We start from the raw sequence: 19,206 nt of genomic DNA, 5'->3' as shown, positions 1-19,206 counted from the left end.
GATGTTCGCAAACTCTTTTAAGATTACTATCATCTGAAGTACAACATAATGTTGATTGTATACTGTTTGTATGTCGTTTAAAAAAATCAAAAGATAAATCATATACGAAAAAAAGTATTCAACAAATATAATAAAACATCTATATGTGCATCTGCCTGTTTATTGTGTTACGTTATTTCTGTTTAATCAGCAACATTATTTTCCTTCTAATGATCTACTATAATGTAATAATGCTCTTAATAATACCATTAGTGCTTCTTTTTATCACAAGGTACACGGTACAATAAAACCATGAAAAAGAACTTTTTGTGAACTACATTAAACGTTAAATACAGAGCCATTAAGTATAGTATTATTATAATTATTCAACTTTCTGCGTTCATAAACTAATTTTTTGCTTTGTTATTTTATTTTATTTTATTTTTTTACACGAACTATATAGGACACTACTCCGGTTAGAGGCCTATTAACAGAATAACGATGTATTATTTTCGGGTAAATGGCGCCTTTAATAAAATTAAGTAAGATATAGGACTGGATCAATTATCTTAAAAAATTCATGCATAAGTATTTATCATAAATAAAACATTTCCCAGTTTTTTAAAGATATTTTTAGTTGTACAAACTATAATTAAGACATTAACTATGAATTTGCTATAATTAGATAATGCTATTATAATTCTAATGTTAATGAACCAATAGGGAGAAACTTTTTATTACTTCATACATATACTATATATTTAACCTCATAAGTTTCTATCATTCCGTACAGAGATAAGATCATATAATTGACAATTTTTGTTCCGTAATGCAAATTAGACTACATTTGATGGAGGCCATACTGAAATTTTTTACTTTATTTCTAAATGAATATATACAATACTGTATATTTCTTTTTATTGTGGATCGATCTAGTTACAACTTTACATATACGATACATTAGAACAAAGAATTTATCATGTTAATGTTATTGACGAAATTTTCTTATGAGAAATGCCCATAAAGAGCATTACAAATTTTAATGTTCGGATCCCTTTTTTTTACATTATATAGAAATTAATTTTTCCCTCGATTCGCCTAAGGAACATTTTTCATTAAACTGGTCATCCTGCTTCTTACCAGTGTATACTTAAGAATGATATATCACTACTAAAGGCAACGTAACTACTTAATATCGCTTCATTTAAACAAAGATTAAAAAACAAATGAAAAATGAGTTCGATGTTGGATTAGCATTGTTACACCGTATTTATTACGTGTAATAATAAACTCGGGTTATACTAGCAATGCGAATTTTAATCAGTCACGAAAATTAAGTGTTTTATAAATCGTTTAAATTCGGGAGTATATAATCTTAATAATGGTGTAAATTACAGAGAAAATTTTAATAATCACGTATAAAAATTTAAATAACTAAACGAGAGAATAAATCAGCAAATTATAAATGGAATAAGGAAAATATTAAGAAGAAAAAGTTATTTTAAATAGCAATATGGGAGTGAGAGAAATGACGAGAATTTTAAGTGCTAATTCCGTTGAATGTTTTGCTTGACTGAGAACCATTTACCGAAATAGGATAATGCTTCTGTTTCGTAGATGTAATGTAGCTCAACAAGATATCATCAATATCAGTTGGGTGTGAGAAAGCACCACGCTCTAGTGCCATTAGTGATAGAAGTTTGCAATCTCACGATTCGCCTGCTATTGTATTCAGTTCGCATTTTAAATAGGTTTATTTAAAATTTTATGTTGTCCTGATTTGAAATAAATATATATTTCCCATATTAAGTTTTTACTTGATTAAAAATAGACAATCGTCTATATTGTGAAGAACACAGTCTTTGTATGGGTTTAAGGATAACTAATACATAAAAAAAAGCATATTTAAATTTATGAGGTATGCAGAATGTTCATTAGGACAAATTTATATACGGTAGATTAATAAGCAATAGTTAATAAATAATTCAAACATTATTAGAAATGTCTAAAAAATATAATTCGTTTTAATATTAATTATTATTATACCAAATACGTATGTGTATTATTTGATATATTAATATTATACTTATTATATTAGATATTTAAATACTTTTACACATAAAAATATTTATTATATAAATATATAATATTCAATGTCAATCAATTAAACAGTTACGATGTATGCCGTAGACATATATAACAGATGGAGGTTTTAATTACAATATATAATTTTGAGCTAAACAAATTTTATTTAATATGCCACTTTAGACTTTCTTAAGAACTAGAACTTGTTATATCGAGGGAAGAGAATCACACAATTTCAAATTAAAACACCTTCAATCCTGAATCCACTTTAAGTCTTCTCAGTTCTTCTTCGTCCTCACTTTCTCCAGAACGTGGGCTTCTTTTAACTTCCGTTATACAGGTACTCCTCACTTTACGACCGAGTTCCGTTCCGACGACTACGTCGTTAAGCGAATTGATCGATAAGCGAGGAGCTTGCGCCGGGAATATAGGATCGTTGTAAAATATACAAATTATGCACAAACTTCAAATTTATTCATAAAAAGACATGTATATGTACATATTATCATTTGTTTATTTGGTTTTTCTGGAGCTATAGAGAGTCCAGGTAAGGGAGATGACGATGATGAAAAGTTGTACCTTCAAGGGCGGAGGTTCTGGATGTAACAGTCAAAAAGAAACTCGTGTGGTTTGCTTTATAATCTTTATTTTTTTTATAAATTTCTTTATAGCACTTTACTGATCCCACGATCAACTTTACTAAAACGTTCAGTATTTGGATCCATAGCCTGAAGTTCCAACACAGGTGCATTAATTTTGGAGAACACACCAGCTAACCCATGTACCATGAATTTCTTTTTCACTTCTTCAGTTCTTTCCTCTTCTTCCTCTTCCAAATGCTGCATCGCTTCTAACTCTATTAAACCCTCATTTGGTAGCTCTCCATCGGCATAATCCACTAATTCAATAACGTCTTCCACTTCAACATCTAAATTAAGCGCAATTGGCAAGGCATTGTTTGAATTACACCAAACTGACTAAAAAGTGAATAGTAAGCCTATAGTACGCTCAGTTCGCATGTCACCAATCGCCACTGATCGACACCCATGCTGAGAAAGGGAATTCCCCGAATTGCAAGTCGAACTCGATTGGTCGTAAGTGCGAGTGGTCGTTAAGCAGATAGATCGTAAAGTGAAGAGTACCTGTATATATTTTTATACGTGCTTCTTGTCCTTAGTTACTTGCATATTATGCCTTTGTCCACGCAGAAAGTCTAAAGTGTACGAAGGCATTATATATAAGTAACAAAGGACAAGAAGCACGTATCAAAATTTTTTGATTTAAATTGACATAATCAATAAAGCAAAATTCTGCTATGAGATTACAACAGAATTTTGTAGATTATGTAGATTATAAATACATCTACACAATCACGAATTCAACACATACATGTTTCATTCGTTACGAATGTTTACATATCTGACAAATCTTATTTACAAATTCACATTACACCTTTCAAGATAAGCATGGCGTTTGACATAATTATTATATCTAGTCTCGGAGTCCTGAAACGAGTTTTTGAGATTATTACTGAATAATTAAACTTAAATAATAATAAAAAAATTCCATATAAAAAAAAAAATAATATGGCTGAAGAATTGTAAAATTTAACTAAACATATAGAACATTTCATCTTAGTTTAACAATAAATTTAAATATTATAACACTTATAAATTCGTTTAAATATTGTGGGATTGCTCACCCGGACTCGATCCCGCGTATCCCAAAGCGCCTTAAAAATCTCGGTCATCCCGCCATCTGTTTCTTTATGTATTAATTCTCTTAACAAAATTCCACCCGTTGCAACCTTTTTATAAAAGAATATCAAAGTTTGTATCTTATATAAAAAATAATTCAACATTAAAAAGTCAATATTTGCATTTTTTAAAAATTTTATATGAAAATAGAAATATTTTCGGATTCAATTAAAGTAATTAAAGTCAAATTTCTAATAATATAATTTATTTATATCTATTTAATTTTAAAATAATCAAAATTCCAAGTAAATAATGAATTGTTTAATATCTCTGAATTTAATAAACAAATAAAATTTATATTACTACTGACTATAATTTAAAATTTACATAAAAAATACGATGTAAAATTTATAATATATTAATAATTTAATTTTTATTCATCGGAATAGTTTGAAAGCAAAATGATATAATTTCATATTTTTAAAATATTCAGGCGAATAATATTAGTAAACTATAGTAGAAATTTGTTAATCCGGCACCGACAAGACCAGATTGGTGCCAGATTACGGGGCAATTTTGTATTTTCATTTAAGTTATATGCAATTTGTAGTGGAGCCGTACTCTACGTTTCGTACCATACCAGTTCATGCTGCCTATGCTTCTGATTTATTTACGCACGATATTTAATCAGTCTGAAAATGATACAGTTCATGGCTACAATGGCTGCTTTCGGCAGAGTCAATAGTTGTAACTGAGCAACGGTGTTTCAATCCGTAGCTGTTACGTAGTTACGATGGGTGACGTATGCGTTGGAACAGGAGGCAGCCATCATCGGTCAGTTGCAGCTAGCGATGGGTAACGTAAACGAAAGACGTTACCTATTGTGGCGTCAAAACACTAAACATGTTCCGAAACAGCACTACAGCAGAAAAATACTCAACAGCTCCAGACAGCAGTCAAATTAGTTGAGTCTTAATGAAAGTGCTATATTAACATTGGAATAAAGGGTTAATGCTACCTGTGGTTCCAAAATGGCGTCTCGTCTCTGATTCCAGCAAATAGAGGAAAGGAAACAGTGGGGACGCACGTTCTAACCTAACCTAACCCATTCTAATAAATTACCATAATTATTACCAACAAAATTATTAGAATAGATTAGGTTAAGTTAGAACGTGCGTCTCCACTGTTTCCTTTCTTCTATTTGCTGGAATCAGAGACGAGACGCCATTTTGGAACCATAGGTAACATTAACTGAATGAAGTTTTACTGTAGATAGAGAAAATGGAAAAATAGCTAAATCCTTACCTCGACAATAAAAAATATGATTGTTTAGCTAAATGCAAAATCAGATCTAGCTAAAAATAAGATAAATTGATAGCATAACCTAGGATTGTTATCAGACAATTCTGGATTATCGGTTACTTTTCAGAAGGTTTGCTGATTATGAAATTTACTACTGTATAAATAGACAATGCTATTGTATTTCTAATGTAAATGAACCAATAGGGAGAAACTTTTTATTACTTCATACATATACTATATATTTAACCTCATAAGTTACTATCATTCCGTACAAAGATAAGATCATATAATTGACAATTTGTTCCGTAATGCAAATTAGACTGCATTTGATGAAGGTCATATTGAAATTTTTATTTTATTTCTAAATGAATAGATAAGCTTACAGTATTTCTTTTTATTGTGGATCAATTTTGTTATACTGAACTTCTATTTTAATATTAATTAATAAAAATTAGAAATTAATTTTATTTATATTAAATTAAGATATTTAATTAAATATTCTATAAAATATATCATTTGCTTCAATCGAAAAAATAATATTTTAAAGAATCTGAAAATCCTATAAGAGAATTTTAAAGGTTATAGTGTTGACCACTCTACTCTTTCAGAACAGAAAAAGAAAAAAGATTATATATATAAGAAAATAAGATCATACAGTATATAGCCTATACATAAATAAATATATATATATATTCTTATATATATAATTATTGTTTTTCTTTTTTGAAAGAGTATAGTAGATATATATATTATCGTATAATAAATATTTTAAAAATATTTTTTATATCACAGAAAAATATTATTACAATAATAAAATATTCTATTTTCGTATAGACTATATATATATAATTTTAAAAATCTATAATTAGATCTATTTTTTAGAGACGTTAATACTTGATAGAGTTAAATATTTATGATTAATTAGTGCCATAAATGAGGAGAACTGGAGTAATATTTTACGTATTTAGTTATTTATGTTTTATAGTATTACATTATCTAAAATGAATGAGAATTTAGAAAAAATTTCTCAAGCAGATAATTTACAAGGAAAATCGCAGGTACAACATCGTATTTATCTGAACATCCCAATTTATTTTTATTTGATATATTTTATTCTAATTAATGTAGCTGTAACTATAAGGATAAAAATTTTAAAGAGTGTTTTATTTAAAAAATTAAAAAACAGAAAAAGTTTTATAAAGTTATTTATTAAACATATTGAAAATTATGAATATTTTAAATCGTTGAAAAAACGATTTTGTTAAGTATTTCAATAAAATAATAACAATATGAAATTTATATAATTTTTATTGTAATATAAAATTGTAAGAATTATATAATTTTAATTCATTTATAAAATCGTTCGATAATATAATAGAATTAATATATTCAGAGATAAATTAATATCGAATCTAGATACAGAAAGCAATATTTTTATCTATTCAAAGAAATAAAATAAGACAGGAGAAGTTTATTTAATTCAGGATAGTGCCGAACTTCTATTTATTTTTATATACTGATAATAGAGCTAATTAATTCGTTCGTATCGATAAAGCGAATGTAATACTGTTTCCATTGAAGATTAAAGTGCATTTCCTTGTAATTTTTTTTTTTTTTTCTGTCTTGTTCTCTAAGATCATTCTTCCTTTCTTTCTCTTTATTTCCAATAAGTTAAATATAAGACTACATTTAAGCATTATAATTTATGTAAAATTTTCATGTTAATTCTAACGTTATATCATTTAATTTTAATTTTTTTTTATATGAGATTTTTATAATAGAAACGAGGTGAGAGCGTAAAAAAAAGTATTTTCCCCGTTTTCTCTTCTTGATTTCCATCTGGAATTCGGATTTAAATCCTTAGATCTCGATTTTTCGATTTTTTCCAGGTATTTCCCTTAAGATTTTCTATCTAATTATTGTTAAATTTCAGCAGTAGATGTAAGATTAAAAAAAAAAAAACTGTGCACTAAATAATTAATGTTCAAATATTGAACACTAGATATTTAAATAATAAATATAAATAATATATATTTATGCATGTATTTCTTATATTTAATGTTTTAATAGAAACAAATTAAAGTACTTTTGGTTAATGTTACCTATGGTTCCAAGATGGCGGCTCGTCTCTGATTCCAGCAAATAGAAGAAAGGAAAGAGTGGGGACGCGCGTTCTAACCTAACCTATTCTAATAAATTACCATAATTATTACCAACAAAATTATTAGAATAGGTTAGGTTAGGTTAGAACGCGCGTCCCCACTCTTTCCTTTCTTCTATTTGCTGGAATCAGAGACGAGCCGCCATCTTGGAACCATAGGTAACATTAACCGCACTTTTTTTTCCAGTTTTAGATATCATTTCCTTCCATTATTGTTAAAAGTTACAAAATTTATATTTCTCCTTAATTATTTTGTAATAAAATTATACCCGTCTCATATGTTTTTATTTTCAGTATACATTAATATCATCTTAAATTTTAATTACAAATTTTTATTTTGAAGCTTTTCGCGAGTAATAAATCGATATTATTATGACTTTAATAATAAAAGCGTTAGCAGTAAATTAATATTCATTTTTAAAACATTGGATTTTAATCAGATTTGAAGTATCTGTCAACTCAGAATGGATCCGTATATTATCCAAATTAATTTATAACTTAAAACTTGATAAAACATTTTCTGATCTACACTGAATAACTTTTTAACTTTATTTCATACTAATTAAATTAAATTAATATTAATTAATAATAGAAAATTGGAAAAAAAAAGTTCGTGTCAAGCATTTATCAAGATTGGATTTAGACTTGTTGTAACCTTAAAGCTGTATTATATTATATAAATAGCCTTTTTTTCTCCACTAAATAATAATGAATTTAAAAGTGTTAAGCCCTAAGTTGGAACCTAATATTGACAGTTAGTTCCCCCCACTGTCGTCCGTCCGTCTGTCTGTCTTTCCTTAATCTCGAGAATGGAGTCACACACATGAAATTCAAGAGAGATATGGAAAGATTGGAGGTAGGAAGCCCCAATTAACTATACTCAAACTTCCAATGCAAACCAGAAATCACGTTATTTTAATTTAAAACTTTTCCCCGAAAGCAGTTAATAGATGACCGGCACGACTCCATTTCTAACGGGAAAGTATAATATACTGTACAGGGAAAGACACATACAGTACTAATTTGAGGTGGAGAGCTTTATATTAAAAATGCGATTAAAAATTGCAACCCGGCATTGTGACGATGTGAATAAATAATTGATCGTTACTGTTCATTTGGTTTAAAATGCTGCTATTAAACCCATCTCTACATAGAAATTTTCATATTTGTTCTACTGTACCCACTTGATTTTGATGACGAGTCGAAGCCTCTCTCATTAATTACAGGACTACAAACATCTTTTGGATTGCAAAATGAATTAGTTATTTATTTGAAATGGTCGCTTTCTCTTTTTTGCACAAAGCAATATTTAAATTTGAGATTCTTGTTACGACACAAAAATGTGAACACAGAAACTATTTTCGCTGCAATAAGCGGAGGAATGAGTTAATCAAAACAATGCCCGTTGTAACTGTGGGGTTAACCATTATATGACTCTTAGATTAAACTGTACTTCATTTCGGATATTAATAACTGGATTATGGTTTAATTATAGTATTTTTTTAAGTAGCAGTGTTAGAATAGTTCTTTTCTTATCCAATACAATGGATATGGAAATAAGAAAGGCGAAAGGCGAAAACCAACAGTTTTTATCAGAACGGACAGACAGCAGCTTGTTTTTACGTTGCCTAAAGGAGATGAAGTAGTGCCTGAGTGTTTGATATGTCAAAAAAAACTGTGGTAGTAGTTAAAAATTCCAACAATAACGTCATTACGTGAAACTAAACACGAATCATTTGCTGAACAATTCCCAGTAGGAAGCAATCTTCGCAAATATAAAATTGAGAGTATGTGCTCAACTTACACAACATAAACCCAAATTATAAATCGTTTAATGACAGAATAAAAGGAAACGTACCGAGGCCTCTTTGCGTTTTTTCTTCGATTCTTGCCAAACACATGAAAGTACTTTCTGATACAGGTATAGTTAAAGAAGCTGGAAATGCATTATTTGAGAATAAAAATGTAATTGAAACAATTCGACGTATTGCTCTACTATGTCGTCGAATACAAGAAATATATATGTATTTGCAAATGAAAATCATGCTACTTTAAAAAAGATATTGACGGCCACGGGTTGTTATGCTTTAGTCAAACGAATCGTGAGACACCTCAACTCATGAATTTTGTGCATTATTTGAATAAAACCAGCGATAAATTTGTTAAAGAATTATTGGCTATTTTGCCCTTTAAATATATAAAGTTCCAAATAATCTTCAATTTGAGCAATGCTTTAAATTATGTGTGATAGTAAATACCCAGAACTAAAAACATTAGCCATAAAAGTATGTACAATGTTTGGCTCAATATATTTATGTGAAGGAACATTCTCGAAGATAAATTTCATTAAAAAGTAAATTTAGATCCCGGCTAATAGATGCCCACCTCCATGACCTATTGAGAATCAGTTGTACCAACGACACTCCAAATTTTGGCCAAGTAGTTCAAAGTAAAAAATGCCATTACTCACATTAAACACGAACATTCATAAAATTGAATTATGCTTTGTTTTGTAATTTATTTTTCATACAAAATGATATAATTTTAATTTTAGAAAGATTTTCATTGAATAAAAGAGAAAAAAATCTTTCAATTTAAACATAATTTTTGGAAATTTATATATAAAATTTCTGTTATTAACGACAGAACGTAAATTAATTTAAAATATTGGTTTAAACTCTAGTTTCTTGAAGAGTATATCTTTATTGATAAACTATTATTTCTTCTTTTTCACCTAGACAATTTATCACTTCTCTTCGATATGAACCAAAACAATTTAAAGAATTTGTTCACTTACCTGTATTCAATTTTCAAACAATAATTTTTCAAATCAAACACGAGTAATATTTCATTGTTAATAACTACTGTTAATAAAGAAAATATTAAAGGAACGCGAAATAATGTTTTAATGTTAACTTGCATTGTAAAAGATTTATTGATAGAACTCACTAAGATCATAAATAAATCTGATATGTAAAATAACTCAACAGATTCTGTTCAAATAGTGCACAGCAAATGCAGTTTAATGATAAGTATCAATAAACCTGTTAAACGCTGGTTTATCGATGTATATCATCGAATTAAGGCGTTTATAACAATAAAAAAATAGAATAATTTCTTATTTTACTTGAAAAAAATTGTCAAAATAACTAAAAATATATCATCTATTGAATAATAATTGCATGTTTATTTTTAGAGTTTTATGAAGGATGTTTTTAAATATTTTATAGATTAATTCAAAAATTAGTCGTTCGATTTATTTCACGATATTGATCTCTCTCTCTCTCTCTCTCTTTTTAAATAAAGCTTAGAGATAAGTGGAAAAAATAATTGAAGATTAAATCAACTTAGTTCATAAACTCAATACTGTACACAAATTAAGTTAGCCTATGTACCGTATGTAACTAAGTCAGTGAACCTAATCGGAATAAGATTATTGTTTTTTATTGTTTTGTAATTTTAAAAGAGGAAGGGAATATACTTTTATACAGTGGCACGTTATTCTATGAGCAAAGAGGACAATTACCTGGATTCCCAATAAAAGGGGGCTCCAAATCAACACCCGAAGAAAATTGTCGAAAGTTAACACTGTACAGTACATGGGACCCCTAATTCAAATTCACTTGAACCCCATAAAGCTATAACGCGTTACTTAATTCAACAACTATTGAAAAATTACGATCGATTTGTATTTCTGATTCGAAAATTATTATTATTTTATCACTGTATTGTCTATAAGTATTTCAAAATTGTGCATAATAACACGAAGCATGCATAAATATCACATTATTATGATCATTTTATATATAAATACATGACTTTTTAATAGTCTGAATTTTGTAATATATTTTTTTTAAAACAAATCCTGTATTTTATACTATTATATATATGCAAACAAAGATTTTTGTTGGTATTAAGTACAGTATATACAGTGTATATTCATACGTGTGTGTGTGCGTGTGTGTAGGTATGTTTGTAGGTAGGCTATGTGTGAGTGAACGCGTATGTATTAATTTACATAGAAATCTTTTCTGCAAAAATTCAATAAGCCTACATACTGTAGGCCTATAGCCTATATTTGCGTGCTATATTTTATTGAAATAAAAAGAGTTTGTTGCATTTAATCAATGTTTCACTATTCATAATCAAAATTACAATTACAAATATATATATTTGTAATTGTAATTTTTTTTACATTTATTTTCTCTCTCTCTCTCTCTCTCTCTATATATATATATATATATATAGGTCTATGGAACAAAAACACATTTCTTCATTAATTTATTAATTTGTTGTTTTTTATAGTGTTTATCTAATTTGAGTAACTTGTTTATATTTTAACATAATTTTTATATATTAATGTAGGCTATTTAAGAAAACGATTAAAAATGTCTTTCGAGTTTATAGAAACTGCATTGAAGGGAAATAAAAACGAGGATAAACGAATCCTCGGACACTTATTCCTACAAAAATTTTGGTATTCAAGAGTAATGGATGACTTACATGGCCCGTTTGATGCCATGCAGCATGTAAACACATTAGATAATAGTTTCTTATGCGTTTACACGCTATATGATATTCAACGCGAAACGAGTATTACGTTGCTATTGGATATCGAGACTTCGATATTACTCAAAGTAGTTAAGTCTAGGCTGGTCTTATTATCAGTTTCGATTTCTGTTCTCAGTGCTATGACTATCTAGGCCAGACCTGGCCAACCCAAATTGTTTCGCGGGCCACTTTGATCACGCGTAATATTACGGTGGGCCACAATTTAGGCGAACACGCTTTTAAAAAAGTAAAACAAATACAAAATTAATAAGATTTTATTGTTATACCATGAGTTCGTACTCGCACTTGCGCATTATAACAATGACACACGCAAATTTTAATTTATTTAATTGTTTTGATATACACATAACGGGGAACAAAAGTTTTAATAGATATATAATATCGCTTAGCGGGCTACACAATTTAACGTGACGGGCCGCGGGTTGGCCAGACCTGAGCTAGGCGAATGAACAAGAACAGGGATCAGGATAAAAGAATCTCTTAAATAGCGTATTAAAAAGTTATCAATATTATATTTTCATTTTCAAATATTAAATTTTGCCGCTGTGGAGGGTGATTCTGTAACGTTTTTGGTTAAATTTAAAAATTAACTGATCATTTTTATCGTATTTGACTTGTATCGTTATTTTTTCCAAAAAAAGGAGAGCCGAAAATATAATCTTGTATAGAACACATAAAAAGCTAGTTAAGACACTGCTTGTCCAAAGCGAAAAAAGGAGAAAAAGTCCTCTTAATGTTCGCAATCCGTTCTTGAAAATCAAATGTTCTAGAGACAATTTATCTCTCTCGAGTCTGAAATACAGAATTAAAGAATTTACTTCCGCTACTGTAAATTTTTCGAGTCACGATCTCCCACAGATTTTCAACAGAGTTAAAGTCCCGGGAGCTTGCTGCCCACTTCACAACAGTAATATTTTTATCTTTAAACCAGTTTTTCATAGACGGACTAACTGGAGCGTTGCCCTGTTGAAATGCCAGTTAGGCCTTCTAGTTAACTCAGAATTAGACAACAGATAATTTCCTAAAATTGGCCCATAATTTTCTAGATGTTATCTTTTATTTAAAATTAAAAGCACAAAATTTTCCTTCTTATTAGATCCAAACGCTCTCCATATAGTAAGCGACTAACAACAATAGTCTTTATGCATTTAATTAATTAAATGTATAAGAATGATACATTCTACCGCCAAAAGTGTTTGAATCCGATTAGGATTTTATAATTTTTAATGTATAAAACTGTAATTTTCTTTTGCTGACAGACCTTATTGCTTATTTGACTGTCTTGTAATAAACAAAGATTAAGGCTATATTATTTTACTGCGCTGTTGTCTAGCGAAATCAAATCAAATTGTAATAAACAAGCTGTTCATAGAATAAGAATAAACATTTATTTCTTGCTCACGTAATGTCTTTAATCGTCTAACACATATCTGCAATGGTTTTGTCTTATTGCATTTAGGCTTTTTGCATGTTTCAGTTTTTGTTCCACCTGAAAAGAATGTTATTTAACAACAACCAATTTGAAATCAAGCATTAAAAAAGGCTGCCATACGTGATCTATTAGGAATAATTGGGCTACGGAATTATTGACACAATGTAAAATTTTAGTTTCTCTAACTTAAAACTAATTGACAATGGAATACAATGTTTCGGCTTCGTAGGATATTTTACGAAATGATTTAAATTAGTAATCGCAGATCCGCGGACTGATCTAATCATTTTTTAAATTGTAATTATATATTAAAAAATATATTGAAGATTACAAAATATTTGTTTTCACAATTTGTTGTTACACAATACCAACAAACATACAATCTTCACTTACAGATTAGACCTTTTATTCGAGGCTATGCCTGTGTAAAAAAATGAAAATTGGTTTAGAAAACGTTTTCTGGTGACGATACCGTAAATTAAAACAAATTTTACATTAAAAATGACCGACGGTAATTTACATATAAATAAAAGATCTTCTCTGTAAGTGAAGACTGCGTGTTTGTTGATATGTCGTTGCTATTGTGTAACGGCAAATTGTGAAGACAAATGTTTTGTATTCTACAATATATTTTTAATGATTGTAATTACATCTAAAGAAAAGATTATTTTTATATATCACTTCTCAGTCATTAGATGACTGCGAACACAACAGCTTGTTTATTATTGAATAGACAAACAGTTAATGTTACCTATGATTCCAAAATGGCGGCTCATCTCTGATTCCAACAAATAGAAGAAAGGAAACACCTAACCTATTCTAATAAATTACCATAATTATTACCAACAAAATTATTAGAATAGGTTAGGTTAGGTTAGAACGTGCGTCCCCACTGTGTCCTTTCTTCTATTTGCTGGAATCAGAGACGAGCCGCCATTTTGGAACCATAGGTAACATAACCAGACAAACTATTCAATGAATAAGAAATGGCATCAATGACTCGTCCACAGACTGTATAAGTTTAATTAAGAACCGCTGGTTTAATGAATCTAGCATAGATAATTAAATCCTGGAAATTAAAATAAAATTAAATAAATTTTGACAGAAAAGTTACGAAAGCATACGAAAAAGTCGTTTGAAAGTAATAGAAGGTTTCATAATAACAGTATGATATGTATAGTGTTTATCAAATTTTAATAATAGAATACTTGTATAGTGTTTTTATCATCGCGATTCTAGAATTCTGTGGTAGAAATGTTCTAAATTTTCCAACTATTTATTAAAAGCAAGTTTTTAATTGTTATACTTTAATTAATTTGTTTTTTGTTTCCAATTTTCTAAATATTTGTCGGCAACTCTTTTTTATAATCTGTTCTGATCTTAGGTTCTGTACTTAATTGCACTGAAATTAGGTAGGATCAGGTAGGATAGGCTAATTAATTAGGCAGGATCAGTAAGATAAGTAATTGAGGATATTATGCCTAAAATTATATCCTCAATTACTAATGCATATATTATCTTTGACATTATAATAAAGGCTTATTACTGCATTTTTGATTTACTTGAAGATTTGTTTGTGATATAAACTAGATCATTAATATATACAAGCAATTAAAGAGTCGGTGAATATTAAAAAGGTAATTAAATTTATTGTCGTATTCATAGAGTTTAATGGTAAAGAATTTTAGATACAAGTCAGAATTAATGTACTGATAATCAGGGATAAATGATTAAACAAAATATATATATAAAAACGTTTAGATAGATTTAATAATTAGATTAAAAGATTGTTTTTAGACTATAAAGCTTTAGTAAACACCGTCTTTTATATAAGAAAAAGAGGATTTAACGCAGGTAAGACAATTTATTCTAATTAGGGGTCATTCAAATAGAATGTCATCAATTTTATCTTTTTTGACTACCTACCTCTTCCTGTCATATTTGGTTACTAATTTTTAGACTTGATCCTCCACCCACTGATATTAAAATCAAGTATTTCTGTAAAACAGATCTACAGTACATTAATTTATGCATATATCCTGACAAGGCTAGGCTAATTTAAAAAAATATACCAATAGAAAAAAAATGAAATTCATTGAGTACTGTACTGTACATCAGAAGAGTCTGATGATATTATGCTAAGTAACTCCTAGACTAAAGTTAATATGTTATGTACCGATATACCTTTTAGCTGTATCTTTATCTGTATTCTATATCTGTAAAATTAAATCGTGGCCATTGTCCTTTATTATTAAAAGTTCTACTAGAGCGCTTCCAACGGAGCATATTTAATACAGTCTTTCTACTAAAGTGCAACTACTTCAATAAGAAAGAACTTGTGTGATCATTGATAAAAATTAGAGGCATTGGCCCGTCTCGAATACCTCTAATACGTGGTCTAATACTATAGAATGCCACAATTTTATTGGCCAGACACATAGGCTACCTATTATAGGTGGAAGACTGATTTTTGGACAAAAAATAAACGTTGATCTTCTGGTGGTTGAGAAAATAGTTTTTGGAATGTTTAGTTGTATTCGCTCGTACCGTCTTTAAATACACGAATAGGCAAACAAACCTTTATATATTAGAAGATAACACACTGTTCATGCAATTTAAAATATTATTATTATTATCTTAATATTTTACAGGAATTACAGTAATAATAAACTATATTAATAGTCTTTCACCGAGAGGAAATATTTTCTTCTAATTCCATAAATGGAATGCATGAAAATTTCTTTTCTCTTAAGCAAGTAACTAAGATTTTCATACGTATGAATTGAATGATTACCTATTAATTCGTAAGGCGACCATCAGTGGCAGAATGGATAACAACACGGTTGGTAGTGGGTGCACGTATGATCAACAGGCTTGCCACGTGGAGATTTCCGGGTTTTCTTCGCAAATCTAACAGCTAAACAGAGACCAATTTTCCATAAAAGTCCTCCAGGGAGGCATACCCTTTTGGCACATCGCCATGTGTTGCGTTGCCTTATTCCATTAATCCAATACAGTCATTCGTAGGAATTTATTCATATATTCAAAGAAATTCATTCCTAAAATAACTTATTCATTTTCTATTGGCAATGCTCATAGGAAATTTTCATTTTCCACCGAGATTTTATGCCGTTTAATAAGTTTTCGTAACTTATTAATCACGAGCACCATATATTATTTTTATTTCATAACATAAATAACTTTAAAATAAAGAATAAATTTTATACAACTTAATCTTGTACGATAATATACAATACAAACTAAAGAAAGAAAAAGTAAAAATTTGAATTAAATTCTCAATTTATTTTTCCTAAGAAATATCTTTTAATAGTTCGAGCTTATATTTATTTGCAATTTAAAATAAATTATTAGTCAAACTTAGTTATTTTTAACACGGTTTTTTTTAAAAATAATATTCATTTACCCGAAATTAACGTCGAAATAAACTTGAATGTTTAATAATAAATTCCAAAAAAAGTAATTAGAAAATTTATTTATTGAAAAAATATTATATATTTAGTTTCCTTATAGCGATCTACGAATAAATTTATACGTAGGAAGAAATTTTTATGTATAAATGAGAAAAAAATCTATAAAATATATTTCCGCATTGAGCACATTTAACTTAAAACCATTCGTTTAAAACACGGTTTAAAAAATAATGAGATCATATCAAAAATATTCCAAATAGTTTTTTTTACTACTATTTTTTTTAATCCGTAAAACTATAGTGATAGACTTATATTTATATTTAAAGAAAAAAAAACCAATGCAACCGAGCGTAAGTCGTTTTGAATAAATGGATTAAGTACAGTTTAATGAATAATTCTGGGATACCGGCAAATTTAATGTATTATTTTTTTTATATAAGCGATACAAATCTCGAAGATTTTTTACAATTCATAAAATTCTATACCTAATAATTCCTACGATATTCTTCGACATTAATTCTATAAACTCGAATTTGTAATTTCGTTATAATAAGTTCTTATTGATATAAGGATTGCTATGAAATAAATAAACATAGCTAGATTTATTTACATCGGAGACTAATTAAAATTATTTATGCATAAAACTGTAGAGAGAACAAATATATTTTATTAAATATAAAACAATGAAAAATTGTCTGTAAAATGATTTCTCCCGAAAACAAATAAAACTAATGTAATTATGGCAATGAAAAACTCCAGAAATTAACACATGGTCGATCTGTCTCAATTATGTCGAGTCCACGTCTCTTTCCACCTTGTTGCCCAATTGCGGGCATGGCCGAACAATCGAGGAGGCCGAGTGGATAAAACTACTGAATATTGGTAGTTTGGTCGCGGGTTCGCGCCTCATTAACGAACTAGCCACGTGGAGTTTTTCGGGTTTTCTCCGAGTGCCTATTTCCCATAAAAGTCCTCCTGGCAAAGCATCACCCTTAGAAGATTGCCCACGAGTTGGGTTACCATATAGGCTACAACCAATCCAATCCGAACCAACGGTGGGTACGGAAAAATGCTTTCCTGGTTTTCACAGGCGAAAAAGATTTTAAAAATTTATTTCAAATTATAGAGTTTTTGTTTCAATTTGCAAGTATTGTTTTATATCCATATACGTTTAGTATGGGTTTATTTATAAACCCATACTAAACTCAATATGCTATTAGCATAACATATTGGGATTGGGCTATATGCAATCTCGTTAAAAAACTATTGACTTCAGGAAATATATTTTTTTTTTTCCTTTTCCTATATGCTTTATTACACTTTTCGTTTTAATCAAAATGAACGAATTAATTAAAATAAATTAGTAAAGAGTTAGATAAATGATCGTTCGTAAAAACACATTGATATCTTCAAAGTTATTAATAGTTTTATTTTTAAATAATGACTCAATACAGAATCTAAAATAACCTTTATGTAAAATTACACTATTCAAAACAATTACAGGATATTATACTATCATTTTAGTATTTGATATGATGTTTTTGTTTTAAGCAAAAGTAATGGTCAGATTAGTAATATAAATTATAGTCCGATTATTAGTTATATATATACTTTTATACTTTGGTCTCGTAGCTGTTAGGGCATATGACATCCCGGAATTACGAAAACAGTAAATGTTGACAAAAAATAAGATTATTTAGAAATTCTTTATAAATAACGTCACAGCAGATCCTGAAACATTAAAATCAGATTGATAATACCGATTCTGCTATAAAACAATGTGATATCGCGATATTCTCCAATAATTTTAAATAATATATTTTTAAATATGAAATATATAATTTTAATATTAGTATTCAATGCATGGCCTACTTAGATAACATAAGTGGATTTTATGACTTTGTATATTGTATGCTAAATATATATATTTCTTTATTGTAATACCAATAGGATTTATAAACTATGAGTTACAAAAATATCTTCCAATTGGCAAAAAATACGTAGACCTACATAATTAGAAACTGAATAACATTAAAAAATTCATAAATAGCCTATATTTGTCAGTGCAGATAGCATTTTAGTTTCGTCAGCCAGGATTTAGATCACAACTTCAGTTTTACTATTAATTTCACTAAAGACTTTAATGGTTCTTCGCACGCACAAAACACAATAACATCTGTCAATTCTTTGCCTATATTTTTCATTGCTTATTTTTATACATTTACCACTAGATGTTACTTATATTCAATGATAATACATATCGTGAAGAGTTACGATTTAGGTGGTCGATGCGCATTAAGCAATTCTCTCCCTAATCTTCATCTATTTTACCAATATGTTCAAATTCAATGTTATTAAATAGTAATATAAAGAATTAAAGGTATCCATTTTTTTTCTTCAAAAAGTTCTAACATACCTCGATATTTAACATAAACATTTTTGTTTTACCAATTATCGTTAAATGCAATATAAATAATGGATTTCAATGGGCACATTCAATGAATAAACCTATGGTTCCAAAATAGCGGCTCGTCTCTGATTCCAGCA

At 28.5% G+C, this 19,206-nt stretch overlaps 1 protein-coding gene across 1 annotated transcript in view; it reads right to left on the bottom strand.

Annotated features, from left to right (window-relative positions):
* Positions 1-19,206, bottom strand: part of LOC136971370 (cadherin-23-like) — a 132,186-nt gene that overhangs the window by 84,785 nt on the left and 28,195 nt on the right. The gene's annotated exons all lie outside the window — the stretch shown is intronic.

The sequence above is a fragment of the Centruroides vittatus genome, unplaced genomic scaffold, assembly GCF_030686945.1.
Source record: "Centruroides vittatus isolate TY-2023 unplaced genomic scaffold, ASM3068694v2 contig_2480, whole genome shotgun sequence".
NCBI lineage: Eukaryota > Metazoa > Arthropoda > Arachnida > Scorpiones > Buthidae > Centruroides > Centruroides vittatus.
This window is presented reverse-complemented; position numbering and strand designations above follow the sequence as displayed.